Source organism: Zonotrichia leucophrys, chromosome 3 (genome assembly GCF_028769735.1).
Source record: "Zonotrichia leucophrys gambelii isolate GWCS_2022_RI chromosome 3, RI_Zleu_2.0, whole genome shotgun sequence".
NCBI lineage: Eukaryota > Metazoa > Chordata > Aves > Passeriformes > Passerellidae > Zonotrichia > Zonotrichia leucophrys.
The window spans coordinates 93,496,896-93,512,600 of NC_088172.1; the positions used below are offsets into that span (position 1 = coordinate 93,496,896).

General features: G+C 39.8%; 1 protein-coding gene across 1 annotated transcript in view; it reads left to right on the forward strand.

Moving 5' to 3' along the window:
* ALK (ALK receptor tyrosine kinase) overlaps positions 1 to 15,705 on the forward strand; it is a 305,084-nt gene that overhangs the window by 168,879 nt on the left and 120,500 nt on the right. The gene's annotated exons all lie outside the window — the stretch shown is intronic.

The following is a 15,705-nucleotide window of genomic DNA, read 5'->3' on the forward strand; positions in this document are numbered from 1 at the left end:
GAGATTACAGAGTAAACATTTTTAAATCTCATTTATAGGAAATGCTTTATTATGGTTTTGGTCAAGCCTAATTTATTGTTAACTGGATTATAAGTGATGTAAACTGAGGGTTGTTCCTGCTGGGTATTACATACCCTCTGCTTCCAGTAAGGTTGACCAAAATTCAGCATTGTCATTTCACTAGCTTGTGCAGATGCATAATATTCTTACAAAAATAATACTTATCTAGCTCTCTCACAAATCAAATATTTTATCCCAACCTAGCCCACCTCTTGTTTGTTGGACTTTTTTTTTTTTGCCTTGAATTAGAACTAAACAAGGTGTGGAACATGTAAAACTGTCTAACAGCAGTCACTGTTTGGTTTGCTGTTACAACTGCCCTTTAAAAGTCAATTGAATTTTTTTCTTCATCAACATTTAGTAATCAAACATCTTGAGTTTTTTCAGGAGAAGGGTCTGAGTTTCTTCATAAACCTCAGAGCAAACTTTAGCCTTATTTTTTAATTTAACTGATGAAATCCAGGCACAATTATTTCAAATTCAGTTTGTACTGTTGAAACATATCTTTTTAAGACAAGTAATCTGAATCTGGTTAAAATTTGGACTCCTGCTGTATATTTCTGGGCTTTGTCCTTGAGTAAAGTGCCAAACAAAGCCATATTGACTGAAGACATGCAGAGCCTAGAGCAAAGACCTTGATTTAAAATATCTTACTGCTGCCCTAAAATGACCAATAGATTCATGAGGGACATCAAAATGTTCTGTGTGCTGTATTTCTTATTTACTCTTTGCAATTTAATTAAGGAAGGGGAAAGAAGCACGGGGAGAGATTTTTAAAGATGTGGCTCCCCCGAGCTTTGGGAAGTGGGGATGTGCAGCGGCTGCTGCTGTCACTGTCAGATGGAAGTGTTGGAATCCTGTCTGTTCAGGGGTCCTCTATGCCCCTGACCCCTGCTGGGTTTGGATTTGTTCTTGCCAGCTGATCATGAAAGATGATCAGTAACTTACAGTTACTTCTACTAGGGCAATGTCCATGTCTGGTAATGTACCTGGTGGTACATTAATTATAACTGTGACCTAGCATGGCTGAAGGAGGCCAGACAGCATTGGGTCAGGTGTAAGAACTTGAATGCAAACTCAAATTTTGCAGAAATTCAGGGTTTGTAGCTGCAGAAAGTAAAGGTTTACTTTGGTGTTTCTGTGACCAGAAATTGAGGAACTCTGAGCTAGGATTTGGAAGAGTTTCTAGAGAAACTTCCATCTCCATCTTACAAGCAGAAATACTTGTTCACATTTACACAATTCTCAGAAGTCTTTGCTTTAAACCTTGAAGCTGTGATGTATTTGAAGCTACCAGTGTTATGGGAAATGTTGTGGAGATCAAGCCAAACTGTAGCAAGTTCTGAGCTGTGTGAATTGTTGTATCAAAGTAACTTTTTCACACTGCTGTGTAGTTTGACCATGAGTTCCTCTCTGACCATCCTTTGGAAATGATCAATAAGGAACAGGTTACACTGTGTAGTGGTAGTTTCTGTTCTGTCTTGACTTAATTCTGAAAGTTTGTATAGCTATTTGGACACTACTACCTGTTGTTTAAAAGGAAAAATAGTAGGAATTGAGGTTAATCAAGCTATTTCTTACTTCTCTCTTCATTTGCACCAGCTATCATTTTCTTACTTTTCCACGTCAGTAGAATTAGCTTAGTTGAAGGAATTAGGGGTTCACTTGTGATGCTTTGGAATAGGGCTAGCAGAAATTCTTGTAAATAAGAGTTTCTTTCTTCAGGATTTGTCACTTGAATTCATATCAGATGCTCAAATAAACAACCTCTTGAGGTCCCACCTGAGAGCTTGGTCACCCCTCCATTTCTTCACTCTTGCTAATAGAGAAGATGCTCAGGAGTTAAAACTTTGATGCTTGAATTCTAAGCAGCTACAGCATGTAAAAATCTTTTTTTCCCTGGCAGGAGGAAAGGAAAACAGCAACAAAACCCACTTGTGCTTATCCTGGCATAAAATAGATTATAAAATCCTGATACTAAACTGATGATTATTTCCAAATCTGTAGAACAGCTTAGTAAAGTACTTGCTCTTGTTTATGTTCATATTATAAATTTGAAAAAGATTAATTTTCCAACTCACTGTCTCTTAAATCAACTAATCATCAACTATGGAAAATTGTGCAGAGCTCTTTGACTGTGCTACTGATGTTGGTTTTATATTTTGCGTGGAAAGTTCATCACCTTTTCTCTTGCATCAGAAAGAACCCCTGTGCACACAAATACATACAAGCAAAAGGAAGAAGTGATTGTGATTTTTTTTTTGTTTCCCTGAAATGTTCAGAATTACGTGCAGTGTCAGTATATCAAGGGAGAAAAAAAGATATGACATCTTTGATTCCCAAATATTCTGGGTACAAATATACAAATAATGTATATAATTAACTAAAGTCTCCCTGGATTTGCATTGATGAACCCAAGCTCTGCATATCTCAGATTAATTCTCTTGGTTTATGTAGTGGTTATTAGAACCTCAAGGCAGTTGGTGATGTTGCTGGTTTAATGAAAATGGGTAAATGGTAACCTTGAGAATGCAACAAAAGAACAGGTCTGACAAAAAGCACATCTCCAGTTTCTCATTTCATTTATGCAGTGACATTTAATTTGAAGAGTGTCTTATGCATTTCATTCTCTATCTATACCAGGTATTTACCCCTCTTTGAATTTGTATCTCAACTGCAGATATATCTCAAGGTCTCACTTTTGTGTGCTCCTTAGCCTGTTATGCAGGCATGCAAAAGCACCTGGTATGCCAGTTTAGGGCTCTTGGTGCCAGCGGGCCTCTATGGAGAGGTCCATGTGATGCCTCAGGTTTTAGCTTTTATACTTTTCAGATTCTGTGCTGCTTTAGTCTGTGGGTCTGAGCTTCATATTAAGGCCTGGTAAGCTCTCTTCACAGAGCAGGTAGACCAAACAGCTCCTTCTCTAGCTAGGGACCAAGGACAGCCAATCCAGATCTCAGTGGATTGACTGTCCTTGGTCAGCCAATCAAACAATGGTGGAATAAAGAGAGAAAAAGGAGGATGGAACTTCAGGGGCTAAAGCTATAATTGGATTAACTCCAAAATGCTAATGGACCAGAACTTATAAAAGTGTGAGACCCTGTGACCAGTCAGCCATTTTGTGACTGTTTTGGGTTCACCTGGGCTGTAGCCCTGGCTGGGCTCTTGTGCTGCCCATTGTACCTATTGAGACCTTCTAATAAATCCCTACTTTATTCTTTAATCCCATCTAGTCTCTCTTCTGGGTAAGCCTTCACAAGACATCACACAAGCATGTCGTTGCATCTGATGCTCTCCTGAACTGAGGGCATTCTGTAGCCAGATGCCCAACCTTTGGACCAAGTGCCATCTCTTCAAGCTTCTCAATCCTCAGCCTGCCAGTGAAGGTTTGGTCACTTGTGGCTCAACCATTCCTAAAGAAAGCAATAGGGACTACCCAATGCACACAGAAATAGCCCATGAGCAGGGTTTGTGGATGTGCCCAGCCTTTCAGAAGCTGAGCAGGGCTTTGCCAGGGTGGAAACAAGACTGTGAACCTGATGGAGCTCAGTCCAACACTGGGAGTCAGTGCATGGCTCATCTCTGTGTGCCCTGACCACTGCAGCAGCATTTCCCAAGCTGTCAGTGATGGAAATGAGGGCAGAGCTGTCACTGCTTTGTCCTGGAGCAGTTCAGGGCCCTCCCTGTGTGACACTGGCCTGCCTTTGTGAGCTGGGCCGCGGTTAAGCTGTGTCCTACTGGCGGGTCACTTCTGTTTTGCAGGAGACAGACTTTGGCTCCCAAGATCTGAAGGCAACCTCTGCCTCATACTGCTAAGCACCTGAATGATCAGAAGAACATAAAATCCTCTTAAACTTTGTCTGCTGAAAGGAAGGGATTGCTGTGGAGATTTCATCTTAGTGCACTGTTTCCAGAGGAAGGCACAAACACATTCTGGAGCTAAAAGTTGTAGTTTTTATTAGAGCTGCTCAGAAAATTTGATACTCTGTGGTTTTCTTAAATACTGAATTTTGACAGAAAAATAAAAAAGTTTGTAGAAGCTTTCAAAAAACCTGGACACCATTTTTTGGCTATGTGTAGTTTGTGTTTAGACTAATACAGTGCATCTCTACAAATTTGGTACCTCTTTGTAGCCCAAGGGATTTAGAGGCATTTAAGGAGAAAATTTTGAAAAGATACACAGCAGAAAGGAGTGCATTTAAAACCTTGTTTGAGCATAAGTAGGTAAGTATGAGGTATGGCTGTATGAAAAAATAATTAACCTGTGTATTTTCTGTGTGTGCTTGGCCTGAGAAAACTGCTTACTATGGATAAAACTAAGACTGGAGGAGAATCTATCCCCAAAATTCCAAAAATCCAAAAGAAATTTAGGAGATTGTTGGGAAGTAGTATCTATACTTATAGTTATTTTATTAATAGAATCTGGTGAATACAGGCATTGCAGAAATGCCTTGCCTTATCTAGTGCCTTTGTCATTCCAGAGTGTTTCATTTTACTGTGGGTTTTGTTGTTGTGGTTGTTGGGGGTTTTATGTGTTTTCTTTGGGGTTTTTTTTTTTTTGTTTTGTGTCAGGGAGAAAGGGAATTTCTTCTTCAGAACAGATTCTGCTGGAATCTAAATTTTCCACCTGAATGCTAATGTTCATAGGAAAGACTCTTGCTTAAACAGCAAGAACAGCATTTCTTGAAAATAAATTATTTCAGATTAAGATCTTGGCTGGCTGTATTGTAGAGTTCATTTGAGCAGCACTTCAGCAGACAGGACTTCAGGAAGCATCAGGGACACCTCTTATACCTCTATCATTTTCCTTTTATTTTTTTAATTGATTGAGATCACATCTCTGAACTGTCCCAATTTTGGCATTGTAACTCATGGTTTGATTTAATGAAAATGATTACTTACCTTTTCTTTCACATGCAATTGACTGCTGGTATGGTGAGTAGTTAATTCTTTGTCCTTATGAAAAAATGCACTGGCCTGATTGTGATCATTCTGCTTTAAACCTAAGTGTGAAAGTCATTAAATATCATGAAAGGGAGGAAAGTCATTAAATATCGTGAAAGAGAATACATTCAGTACTACATGAAATTTTTCTCTGAGGTAATTCCTGATTTTCCTAAATCTGTTTGAAGGAGTTTCTGTTTATGTGATAAATGCTACAACATCTGCATAGGCAAAGCACCCAACTGAACTACTTGGCATAAAACAGGTTTTGTTTCTAAGATCTTTTCTTAGCTTTCTTAAATTTGTGAAAGGAAGTCTCTTTTTAAATGACAGGAGAATAAATCATGTTCATGATTTTTTATTCTGTTTCCATAGTGGGATTTTTCAGTTTGGGGGTGCTGTATTTTTAAGTAAAGCTGTTCTGTCATTGCTCTGTATGTTGTTAAACAGCTCTAAACCCAGACTGAAATCGTTATGGTTGTTGGCCTTTTTGTAATGTTAGCATGATTAAAAGCAGAATCTGTCATGTTTAATGCATGGTAAAGCCAAACTGAAGCCTTTATTCAATGTTCAAGATTTCAATAATAGAAGCAGAATATATGTTTAGAGTTTAGATTAGATTAAATCTCTCCCTATATATTTAGGACTGCAAAACTGAGTCATTTTGGAGGTGTCTGTAATTTTTCTCAAGTTTTAAATTCTGTGCTGTGACTATCACTTTTACACTTCCAAAGCAGGATTTTCCAGCATTTTGGCACTAAAATCCCAAACTCTTGTTTATCTAAGAGCTGCTGAGGAAATTTGCACATCCTTTTTACCACAGGTCCCTCCATGCTGATCCTATATTACTATGAGCGTATTTGTACTGTTGGAAGTTCTGCCTTCTCTAAATTCCTTCATCTAGAGTTTTTCTAGACAAACAAAGAAATGCAGAGTTTTAAAAAGTTTTTAATAGATCAGCATTACAAATCCTGCCTTGGTTTTCAGATAGTTCTGACCACCCAAATGCTGATGTAAATCTTATCCTATGGCCCGTATGTCCTGATCCTTTCAGAACTCTTGAACAACTCTCAGCACCTTCCCAGAATTCTGGTGCTCTGAGCAGGATCAAATGACTTCTATCAGCAGGAACAGGCTGGTATCAGAGACAGTGGAGTCCCCCAGTATATATAACTGGGAATGAATTTGTTTGTGTGTGCAAAGAGGAATTGATGAAGGTGTCATCTGTGGCAGAGGACAGATTACTCTGACATATAAATATAGCCATCCCCTATTCCATATTCCTTGTGCTCTACTTCTTTTTGCCTTAACTTTTGTTATCAGTTGGTAATGTTTGCTTCATTGGCAACTTCATGACAATGCCAAAGAATCCAAGGGTGTTAAAGTAGGACACTCCACACAGGAGAATCCAGCAATTTAGATTTTGCTAACACGTTCAAGGAGAAGGTCAAGTGGTGGTATAAATTGCACTGGTTTTGACAGCCTCTAGGGTTTCTTTGTGTTTAGATAAGCTCTGGAATTTCCCTGTGCTGCCCATGGAAACTATTCTTTCCTGGTGCTCAAGTCTGTCATGCAAAAGGAGTTAATGATATCCTAAGAGAGAGACTGATCCATACCTTCTCTAAGCCCATGTTTCCCAGACAACATGGTGCTGTAATCAAAGCAGCTGAAACATTTCACTTCTGTTTAGGCTGGATGCAGAATCATTTTCTCAGGAGTTGAAAAGTTCAGAAGGAGACTGAATAAGATCATTTTCCCTCTATACTTTACAAAATCCTACAAAGTAGGCTAGACCTCCTTGCTCTCACATCATTACGTGTAGAGAAATGTTAGGGGCTTTCATTGCAGACTTGCTCAAGGCACATTGTGTGAACTCCAGAGGAACATATGCTTGAAATTGTCCAGCACAATTTTCAGAAGAGAATGGCAAGAACAGCAAGAAAGTAATACAAACTTGAGCAAATGCTGAAATAATGAGTGTTGCTCTGTGTTGTAAAAGCTCAGAAGGAGATTGAAATCATCACTCTCTGCTTCACAGCCTTAATCATTTCACCTGCATCTCCACAGTGATCTGTGGAGCTTGAGGAAAGGGCACGAGCAGAGAATGAATAACTTTGACAAAATATATGGTCTGTACCCTTGGGCTGGTCCTCTTCAGAGCCACAGAACTTGAGCTGGATGTGAGCATTGGGTATCATCTCTGAAGCACGCAAATTTGGAGATGATACTGGGACAAGTGGTGTGAAGAGAATCCAAAGCTCTCCTCAGAGCTGCTCTTCCTTCCCAGGGCTCCCTTGTGCTTGCCTACAGCTCATGTTGCTGCTGGAATCTCCCTTCTAATGATTAGTTTGGCATCACGCTTTCTGTCACTGCCATGTTGACAACAACCCCCTCCTGGTCTCTTGGGGCTTCTCTGCCTTCATTGCTTCACCTCAGCAGCACCCAGGGATCATGGAAGGTATAGAACTACCTCAGCATTTCAAAGGTGATGAGTGCAGAAAATGTGTTGGCTGTATTCGCTATTTTAAAGGGGAATTTTGTTTTCCCACCCTTCCCTCCTGACACTTTATAAAGGAAGATATAGGATTGTATTCCTCATAGAACCAATTTTTCCTTTATTTTTTGGTCTGGAGGAGTTTTCTTATCATAGTTCCCACAGCTGCAGCTTCTTCAGCCTCCAGATGAATAGCAAGACCATTTTTGCTAAGTGATTCTTTTCTAAACCTTGTTTCTCAGGAATTGAAAACAAGTGTTGTGTCATGCTGACTTAACGTTCCCTCAGGGCTGCTTGTACAGAAAGGTTCTGGCTTTTGTGGAGTGATAACCTACCATCTAATGAGTCTTCCAGCACAAGGAGAGGCCTGATCTTCTTGTAATGAAAGACAGGCATGAGAGAAGAAAGAGACAAAACAAAATCCTTGAATGAAAATCTTAATTTTCTCTCTTTCTCACCAGGAGAGGAGTCAGTGACCAAATTTTTGCTTTTGACCTTTCGGCTGTTAAACAAAGAGCATGACAAAGGGCAGAGTCATAATTATATTTTATAAAAAGTTACAAAGTTGGAAGACAATTTTATTGCCTGATTGTACCAAAGTGTTATCCACTTCTCTTCGTCATCACACCATGAGCACTGGGGAAAAAGAGCAGGAAAACACTGAAGAAGAGAGGGACAGAAATATAGAAAAAACCAACTGCTTCTGGCAACCAGCAGCATTTTTATGTGTTACAGTCTGAGAGGTTTGATGGGAGAAGACTCAGTTTGTATTTTAGAGCTCTCATAGCCAATACTGCGTGTCTCAGAACCAGCTCTGAGTAACCAATACTGAATGCTGGCTGGGCCAGGGATTGGGGAATTCCAGTGAGTTTCCCAATCAGCAGGGTCTGTCTCACCCTCTTGCTTGCTTTGTCCTTGCACATATTTTATGTTATATAGAAGCATCTACCACAGACAAGTGCATTTTGGAGTGACATCATGCTGTTGTTGAGGTGAGATTTTGATTTTTCCTTCTAAGCAGAAAATAGGGGTTCTCAACTCAAGTGCACATGTATTTAGCCAGACTGCTCTTGGCATTCACCAGCAGAGTTTTGCAGAGTTTCGGGGAAAATAAATTTTTGAAATATCCTTACTACCAGCACCTTTGAGATCTCAAGCAGCCTTGGTGTAGTTGTACACAGTAGACTCATTTTGACCAAAAATTAGCTTAATTTCATGTCTGTGTTGAAAGGGATATGGACAAAACAGTTTCCAACTTCCCTCTCCTCAGTAAGAGCGCTGATTCATGTTCACAGTCACTCAAAAAGCAGAATGCTGAATTACAGCTATCTGTAATTATTGTTTTTATTTCTAGTTCTTCCTAACACTCAGCTATTACATCCACAAACAGTAAGTAGAAATGCATCTTTCACATGATTAAAGATTTACTTAGAAACTAAGATCTTCTCTTCTAAGGTAACCTCCCTTAGGTATTTAATTTGTACAGCATATTTCTCCAGCCTTCTTAGAACATAAAATACCAATTGAGCATTTGGCTTTATGGCTGCTGGCAGAATTGGGAAAAGAAGGTAAACATTCAGTCCCATCCTCTTGCTCCAAAAATCTAAAAATCCAGTAACAACCACTTTTCTTTTACTGTGTTATGTTCTTGCTGTACTGGGAGAGATCTTGCCCTTAAAACCACATCTTCTACATTGAATTTTTCAGTACTTTCCTTTTCCTATTTCATGATGTAGCTGAAGGTAACAATACGTTTTTACTAGAGTGAAAACTATTTCCCTTGAAGGAAAGATTATTTTCAAGAATTCTTCAACATATGCTGTTTATTCTGAGGGAAGAAAAGATGCAAAAATTTCATGAAGTAATCAAAACTTGAAAAGAGCAGGGAGGCATTGCCTGATCAATGACTTCGAGGGCTGTGTTTGCTAGAACATTCACTCTCTAACTGAGTTTGACACTGAAAGTGTCACATTTCTGGTTTTAGCTCACTGCCCTGAGGTTTTAAGCAAGATGTGTTACAGGAAGACATGTTCTAATGCTTTGTAAAGTGACAAAATTTGCTTTCATTCTGTCAAATTACAGTACTGTGAGCATTCATTAACTAACAGTTGTGGTATTGGGGTGGATCCATGTGCATCAGACAACAGGATTATGCCAGGATTATTAGAGGTCATACCCTCTGCTGAAACTTTGTATGACTCCCAGAGCTGTGATTTGCACCATGAAACACCAATTAGTGCCAGAGAGATTGGTAATCAGTGCTGATTAACAGCAGAAGGCTTTTTGAACACAGAACTGTATGGGGGAGAAACATGCCCAGCAGGTGCCCTCTCTGGTATTTAATTATGAGGGAACCTGATGGAGAAAGATGTTTACAGGACTTGCTCTGGATTGCCTGCAAGGGCTTTCTCACAGAAAAGGTTTGAAAGAAAGCACACAGTGGTGTCAGGCACAGGTTGGGACAGCAGCTCAATTAGAGCTAATTAATGTCCTGTGAGCACTTTGCTGTTTCAGCCATGTTGTGTAACATCATGTGTGGTGCTTCAGTGCACAAGAGCTTTTTGCTGTCAGCTGGAGAAGTCTGATCCTTAAGTGTCTTAAAGAGATTCAGAATGCTGCTATTGGAAGTTGTAGTTTGCAAATGATCTTTGGGGGATTTATGTGTCAAGGCTACGACCAATGGTGATTTTTTTGGTGTGTGGGTGGATGCTTAAGTACCATATAAAGATATGAGGTACTGCAGCTAATGGGTTGACTTGGCTGATCATGAGTGTTTTGGTGAAATTCAGGGTCAGCTGCTGTGCTGTCACCAGAAGTTAGGTTACAGTAAGCAGAAGTTAAGTAGAAAATTGAAATAATGTATTCTTTGTGTGAAGAAAGCTGAAATATTTTGAACACTTGGTCATTTGCTGGAAATTACTTTTGATCAGAGTCTCTTCAGTTTATTTTAAAATGAGTTGGTGAACTTGTGTAACTCTTAATGGACCCAGGTGGAATGTTATTCTGACTGTAGTCAAGAGGATCTGACTGCAGTGAAGCAGGTGTGGGTTCATCCCTGATTTTGCCTGGAGCGGAGTTCAATCACTTCTCAGTGTCTGCTTTTGAGAAGCCTGTGTTTGGTGCCCAGATCTCAGCAAAATCTCCCTCACACCTGACTACCTGGTGCTTTTGTTTGCAGTGCTGGTGGATAGGCCAAGGAATTGAGAGATGCTGGACAGCAGCCTTGCCTTCTCCTTCTTAATAAAAAGTTGCTGTAAAGGTCTCGTGGGTAGGTCAGGCTGATGGGCAGTGAGCAATCACCTGCACCTCTGCCTCTGGCCCACAATTGCTCTGAAGATAACAGAGCATGTCAATCCAACAGAGCAAAGGTAAAGGTGACCATGATGGGCTGAGAATATATTGTATCAGAGCTTACACATACAGCTTTCTCAAACTTTGCCAATTATTTTCTTCTTAAAAAACAAAACAAAACAAACAAACAAACAAACCCCCTAAAAAAACCCAAACTTAAAAAACCCACAAAATCTAAAATAAAATCAAACAAAAAACCCCACCAACCTAGGGAAATAGGAGCATCAGTTTGGATAGGTTTTCAAATTGGAACAGACTGGTTGATGAAAATGTGAGAAGTAGCACTGCCAGTACCTGCTTTCTGACAGTAATGTATTGTGAGAGAATGGAGGTCTGCAGCCTTTCCACAGCTCCTCCAAACAGTTCAAGCCCTTTGGGGCAGGTGTATCCCTACAGTGTCTCTGCCAAGGCTTCCACACTCTGACTTGTTTAGAGCATTGAGGTATTACCATGCTCATAATAGAAATTAATTCTTTTCACCCTCTTTTTCTGTCTCCTCATTTTGAAGATCATTTAAGATGTCTTCTGATGTAGCTGTGAAGTCACAACAAGTTTGCTTGTTACAGGTATTGGACTGCAGACAATGCACTCTCTTAATCTTCAAAATTATGTTTGTGATAAATACAAATTAAATATTTTTCAATATTTTCTTCTGTCACTTTTTGCAATCTTGAAGAGTTTAAACAATTTAACATTTCCTTCTTTCACTGAGTGAGTCACCCAGAAGGATAGGAGACATACATTTAGTCTTGAATGACTGAAATATTTGTGTGTGTGTATATGCAGTGGTCTCAAGACTTGCACATTTTAAGTACAGTGAGTACAGTCTTGGCAAGTTAGCAAATGATACTGAGGCTTTCCACATTAGTTTTTTGTTAAAAGAGGAGTTGGTGATCTGAAGCCTAAATTTATGCTCAGAAAATTGCTTTTTATCCTACAGAGTGGGTTCTTGAGCAGAGGCAGGCTCAAACAATATGTTGAAAATTATCTTTTCACAGAACTTTGATCAAAGTCCTTGCCTCAGGAAGCAGTTTGTTTTCCCTTGAGAAGTGATGCTGGAAAAATCAAAGAGAGCAAAGTCTGCTTGCTTGCTGGCCAAAATTCATCTATGAATAAATTGCATCACAAAGCTACCAGCAACATAACATTTCCAAAGACCATACCATGGTGTTGCTGTAAGAAAAGTGATTCATTAAACTCAGTGTTGGATGGGAACTCTTGCCATAACAATATTACTAGAAACTATTCTTGTTCATAATGCAATAGAGTATTCTCATCTAATGATATTTCTGATTTAGTGGAATCCAGATATAAACTAGTTTTTGCCAGTTTCGTGGTTTGCCTGTTAGGAAGCTTTTTTTCTGGGAAATTATTTTGAAGCTTTTTGTAGGAACATACCTATATTAGTCATCTATTGTTTCCAGTACCAAAAAAAAAATTAATTTCTAAGTCTCATTTGACTCCTAAAGGATCCAAAGGAACTCTTTAAATAATGTTAAATATCCACTGATGTATAATTTTACTTATTTTAATTTTGCTTGTTTCTTCCAGAGCTGAGATTCAAAGCTTCTCTTTTGTGCCTTAATATAAATTTTTGGAACCCAGGAATCCTCATTTGTCAGGAGTCTCTGAATAACTGTTTGTGACATGCAATTTTGCTTTTCTTTTAAATTTTCCCTCTCACTGAATATACCTGCTTCTCATTCTCTTATATGCAGTGACAGAGTTCTAAATAGAGAAGTTCTGGTGAAAAAGTATTCTGTTTACAACATCTTTTTTTGGTGTCTCAATATTATTTTCATGCGTTTTCACGTGCTTTGGAAGATAAGAATTCCTTCTTCCATCCAGACTCTGTCTTTAAAGAGACATCTGTGCTGCCAGAAGAGTTTCAGCTCAACTTTCCTATGTCACCTCCTGAAAAGAAGAATGCAGCTGAGGCTTTTAATGTGATTGAGTGAAAGATGGAATTCTTTTGGTAATGGTGAATTCATCTCTAATTTCACACCAGACTGTGAGGTTGAGTAATACACTAGGAATCCTCTCCCTAGTAATTGGTCAGTGGAATCCCCAGTGGGGATGGGCTTGTTAAAGGAAAACTTTTCAAATGTGTGTTAAGTTTTGCTGCTGGCAGTTTTTGCTGAGTGTTTCAAGTTGTGGTGTCTAGCACAGGCTGGACACAGCTGCTGTACAATGTCAGCTTGTGCACTCTTCTTTAGCAGCCTTGGCTGAAAGAACATCTCAAAGTGCTGCTCAGGCCACCTGTTGCTTTCATGGATTATTCCCACACCTCTGGGGAATATAAATGATTCAGCTCCAGACCTCTGTTCCATGAAAGTGAGGAGAGATGAAGAAAATGCGCATAGGAAAAACAACTTAAGAGAAAACCATGTCATGGCACTCAAAGGCCAAGAAGAAAATGTCTTTGCATGAGAACTAAGGGTAGGTAAATGTATTCAGATGAAAAAGAATAATTTAGATAGGAATCTGAACCTCCATGGAAAGGCTGTACAAATACTTGCTGAGTTTCTCATTACCCCACTCACAGTGGATGTTGGTGCAATAGAGCATAGCTGGTGGCAACTGTAGATCTGGTCAGGAGAAGAGTCCTGCCCATTTGCATTACTCCTCAGGCATGATTCCAAAGGCTGCAGACATTTAGCATCCTTCTGGTATTTTTTTTAGCTGGTTTAAATGCATTAAGTGGAACTAGCCTCTTTGGAGACTAAGCACCCCATTTATTCATGGATGTGTTCCTGCAATGTCTTCCTGCCACAATGTTTAAACCACAAACTATAGGAAGAATTTTTGTAGCAAGAAAAGGATTTAGACTTCACACTCTGCACAGCAGAATGGTCAAGATAGCCTCACCCTGAAATGGGGAAAGAATAGCTAAAGGGTGAAAATATGAATCATCAGCTTTTTGACTTCAGCAGACATGAAAATGTGAATAGAGCACCCTTGCCTATTGCAATTAGGTCTGTGTCTGTCTCGTGTTCCTGCCCCTAGAGGTTTTCCTTTTCTCTGCCTCAGCTGAATTTTTCTCACTCCAGCTACATACTCCTGGCCCCTACATACCTTTATGTTGACACCTTGGATTCATTGCTGATGCATAATCCTCAAATTGACATAACGTTTTTCTTTAGGATAAGTTTAGAGATGAGTCAGTATTGAACTCCAACATTTTTTTTTTAGTTATTTGCATAAAAATAGAGGGGTTTTTATTTATTTAGCCAATGTTTTTCAGTAGAATTTGGCGATGCTACTGAAGCAGTAGTCCAACACTGAATTTCAGTTTGTCCTCAGAGGTGATAACCTCTGAGATATCAGGGATGGTAATCTAGAGACTTGACAGTTTCAGAGGGAAAAAAAAGAAAAGGAAGAAAGAAAAAGAAGGGGGGAGATAAGGCTTTGACCCTGCTGAACTCTTTGAACCTAAAAGGCTGTTTGCTTCTAATATCTTTTGATCACCATCAGCTTTTGCCAGAGTAACACACATGACTTGAAGTTAGGAACATAAGACTGGGAAAAATCAGTAAGATTGTAAGAGCTGGGGCATTAGTCTTTGCCTTTCTGCTCTCTCTGCTGTAATGGAATTTTTTTTTCTCTCTGCAAATGTACTGAAGTTCACTAGTCTCACCCATTTGTACAGAGATTGCTTATTTCAGGGGGCTGAGTTCTGTCTTTAATCTGCTGTCTTCACCTTGTCCCCATTCTTCCTTCTTTTCCATTCTCATGAGTCCTCATCTTCATCTCCTCATTTCCCACTAAATTACGTTGAAAGTCACTATTAAAACTCTTTTTAGTATTTTTTTTCCTCAGGCATTTTTAGATAGGTTTTGTGATTCACACCTTTAAGTTTCAGTTATATGTTCTTTCTGATATTGCCAGATATTTCTGTGGGGTTTGTAAGTACACAATTATTCAAAAAGATTATACTGAGAAAAGAACAAGACCTGAAGTCTCCTCTGGACTGTAATTTGTGCAGCTCAGTTTACCACCCTAGAAAAATCACTCCATTTTTTTATCCAGTGGCTTTCTTCCTGAAGCATTTCACAGATTGCATGGTGTCCTTTAGAGAATTTCGAATAGCACAGAGTGTTTCTTTGCTTTTGGCTCATGGCTGTACCCTGATATCCCAAGGGCTAAAGGAAAAGGAAAACAAAAGAAAGCTGAGGCAGGAGTGTACTTAGTGAAAGAGTCAATCCATGCTGGCATTTAAGTATTTAAATACAGTGCTTTGTTTGCTTTGCACTAGGCTGCTGTTGTGGACAGTTGAGCCGGAGGGTTCTAAGAGCGCCTGTTTGCCCATCTCATGTAAACCACAAACTACAACTATAGTGAGAATGTGGTGTCACATCCTGGCTGCCTCTGGGCCATTGTGCCAGCTGGCCAAGGGAGGGGATTCTCCTGCTCTGCCCTGCTCTGATGTGGCCTCACCTTGAGGCCTGTGAGCAGTTTTGGGCACCACAATATAAGAAAGACATTGGACTATTACAGTGTCCAGAGGATGGCCACAAAGATGAAGGACCTTGAGGGGAAGCTGTGTGAGGCCCCTTGGTCTGTTCAGCCTGGAGGAGGCTGAGGGGAGACCTCATTGCAGTTCCAGCTCCCTGTGAGGGGAAGAGGAGCAGCAGACATGGATCTCTTCTTCGTGGGGAGCAGTGACAGGACCCGAGGGAATGGCTTGGATTTGTGTCAGGAGAGATTTACATTGGATATCAGGAAAAAGCTTTTCACCCAGAGGGTGCTTGGGCCCTGCAACAGGCTCCCCAGGGCAGTGCTCACAGCACCAAGCCTGGCAGAGTTGAAGAAGCATTTGGACAACAATCTCAGGCACACGCTGTGACCCTTGGGTT